Source organism: Cebus imitator, unplaced genomic scaffold, assembly GCF_001604975.1.
Source record: "Cebus imitator isolate Cc_AM_T3 unplaced genomic scaffold, Cebus_imitator-1.0 Scaffold136, whole genome shotgun sequence".
Classification (NCBI taxonomy): domain Eukaryota; kingdom Metazoa; phylum Chordata; class Mammalia; order Primates; family Cebidae; genus Cebus; species Cebus imitator.
In genome coordinates, this window is record NW_016107451.1 from 1,894,398 (window position 1) to 1,897,773 (window position 3,376).

The following is a 3,376-nucleotide window of genomic DNA, read 5'->3' on the forward strand; positions in this document are numbered from 1 at the left end:
CCTGAACCCAGGAGGCGGAGGTTGCGGTGAGCCGAGATCGCGCCATTGCACTCCAGCCTGGGTAACATGAGTGAAACTCCGTCTCGAAAAAAAAAAACAAAAAAAACAAAAAACGCTTCAAACTCCGGGGCTCAAGTGAACCCCCCGCTCAGCCTTCCAAGGAGCTGGCACTATAGGTGCTGGTCTGGAGCTCCTGGGCTCACGCAATCCTCCTGCCTTGTCCTCCCATAACGCTGGGATTACAGGCGTGAGCCACCGCACCCGCAGAGTTCTGTGAGGGTCCTTATGTCAACCCAGAGCGGACGTTTTTGTTTGTCAATTCCCTTTTTCTTGCCAACGATGCTGATTTCTCATGGGGAAATTAAGGCTTCGCAGGTTCTCGGCCATGTGGTTTAGGTACAATTAGCCCCACCTTCACTGGGGGTTGGATCCTAGTTGGTTTAAGGCTGTGCCCCTGGCAGCAGTGATGGGTTTGAAATAGGAATTTAACCTAAGCCAATAAGATGCAAAGAAATGTTTGCTGAGGTTTCTAAGAAAAGCCCTCTTCTTTGGGGAAAGTATGCGAGTAAGCAAGGATTTAGCTTCAGGAATTCCTGGCAGCCACTTTACAACCATGAGGTAGAGCCTGAGATGTAAAATAATGCAGAAGAAAATGAGAAATCGACAGAAAGAATTTGGGTCCCAGGAACATTGAGGATTTTTGTTTTTGTTTTTTTGTTTTGAGACAGAGTCTCCCTCTGTCGCCCAGGCTGGAGTGCAGTGGTGCGATCTCAGCTCACTGCAGCCTCCCACTCCTGAGTTTAAGCAATTCTCTTGCCTCCGCCTCCCGAGTAGCTGGCATTACAGGCCACTGGCACAAACCCCAGCTAATGTTTTTGTATTATTGCTAGAGATGGGGTTTCTCAATGTCGGCCAGGCTGGTCTTGAACTCCTGACCTCAGGTGATCCCTCACCTCGACCTCCCAAAGTGCTGGGCGTGAGCCACCATGTCTGGCCAATTTTTGTACTTTTTTGTAGAGACAAGGTCTTGCTATGTTGCCCAGGTTCATCTTGAACTCCTGGCCTCAAGCGAACTGCCACCTTGGCCTCCCGAAATGCTGGAATTACAGGCATGAGCTACCATGCCTTGGGTCTCACTCTGCCACTCAGGCAGTGCAGTGGTGAGATCAAGGCTCACTGCAGCCTCAACCTCCCAGGCCCAAGCGATCCTCCCACCTCAGCCTCCTGAGTAGCTGGGACACAGGGATGTGCCACTGTGCTCTGCTAAATTTTTAAAATTTAATTTAATTAATTCATTTTTTGGGGGGTGATGGAGTCTCACTCTGTCACCCAGGCTAGAGTCCAGTGGTGTGGTGAGATCTCAGCTCACTGTAACCTCCATCCACCTTCTGGTTCAAGTGACTCTCCTGCCTCAGCCTCCTGAGTAGCTGGGATTATAGGTACCTGACACTTGGCTAATTTTTATATTTTTAGTAGAGAGAGGGTTTCACCATGTTGGCCAGACTGGTCTCGAACTCCTGACCTCAAGTGATCCACCTGCCTCGGCCTCTCAAAGTGCTGGGATTACAGGCATGAGCCACCGCACCTGGCCTTTTTTTATAGAGACAGGGACTTCGCTATCCTGCTCAGGCTGATCTCAAACTCCAGGGCTCAAGCCACCCACCCGCTGGGCCTCCCAAAGTGCTGGGATGACAGGTGTTAGCCCCCACGCCCACGACTGTCTCGTGTGTGACCCCTTTTAATCCTCGCCACTGTCTGATGAGGTTGGTAATGTTGTGATTCCTGTTTTACAGATGCAGAAACTGAGGCACAAGTCGCTCAGTAACTCGCCCAGGGCCCCATGGTTAGTCGGTGTCAAGGGTGAAGCTCTGTCCCGGGTTCTCTGGTTCGCAGCCCCTGTGCTGTCCTCTAGCCAACACCCACACTTGCATGCTGAGCCTCACCCATCGGAACCTGGCTGCTGGGAGAAGCTCCAGAAGGGCTGACTCGTGCTTCTTGGAATGTGCGTCATGAGAATTTCCCCTCGTAGCCTTGAGAATGGCCTTTCCTGCTGGGCTCTCCCCGCCTCAGTTTCTGCATCTGTAAAACAGGAATCACAGCATTACCAACCTTATCAGACCGTGGCGAGGATTAAAAGGGGTCACAGAAGAGAGACAGTCGTGGGCGTGGAGGCTCACACCTGCCATCCCAGCACTTTGGGAGGCCCAGCGGGGAGGATGGCTTGAGTGCTGGAGTCTGAGATCAGCCAAGGCAGGGTAGTGAAGCCCCTGCCTCCGCCCTGATGGCGGGTCAGGCCTCTTGCGAGGTGGCACAGCCTGCATTGCCTTTCCCTCAGCTCCGCTGGCATCTGAGCAGGATGACTTCAGCTCTTCAGCTACGTGCTGGTGCGTCCCAAGCTCAGCAGCCAGTGAGCTCCCATGTGGATTTTCTGTCAAACCTCGGAATGAAGCTTGACGTTGTGAACGGAGACCACCGGCCACCAGGACCGCTGGGACCCGCAGGAGAGAAAATGGGGAGCTACAGGGAGCAATGTTCTCCTTTTTTTTTTTTTGAGACGGACTCTTGCACTGTGGCCCAGGCACAATCTCAGCTCACTACAACCTCCACCTCCCGGGTTGAAGTGATTCTCCTGCCTCAGCCTTGCGAGTAGCTGGGATTACAGGCGCCCGCCACCACGCCTGGCTAATTTTTGTATTTTTAGTAGAGATGGGGTTTCACCATGTTGGCCAGGCTGGTCTTGAACTCCTGACCTCAGGTGATCCGCCTTCCTTGGCCTCCCAAAGTGCTGGGATGACAGCCACCACACCCAGCCTATTGTCCTTTTCTATTTTTTTGGTTGAGACGGTCTTGCTGTGTTTCCCAGGCTGGAATGTGGTGGCGTGACCTCGGCTTACTGCGACCTCCACCTCCCTGGTTCAAGCGATCCTCTCGCCTCAGCCTCCTGAGTAGCTGTGACCACAGGTGTGTGCCACCACCGGCTCTCACCGGCCAAATACGGGACAGTTTGAATATCGGTAAGGATACTACTGCAGGGGACCAAAATGCAGAATGTATTTAAATCCCCAAACTCATCACTACGCTTAAAACAAGTCAGAGCAAAAAAGGCTGAGTGCGGGGGCTCACACCTGTCATCCCAGCACTTTGAGAGGCTGAGGCGGTAGGACTGCGTCAGGCCAGAAGCTCAAGATCAGCCTGAGTAACAAAGTAAAACCCTGTCTCCACACACACAAAGAAAAACTTTTTATTTATTTATTTTTGAGATGGAGTCTCCCTCTGTCGCCCAGGCTGGAGTGCAGTGATGCGATCTCGTCTCACTGCAAACTCTGCCTTCTGGGTTCCAGTGATTCTCCTGCCTCAGCCTCCTGAGTGGCTGGGA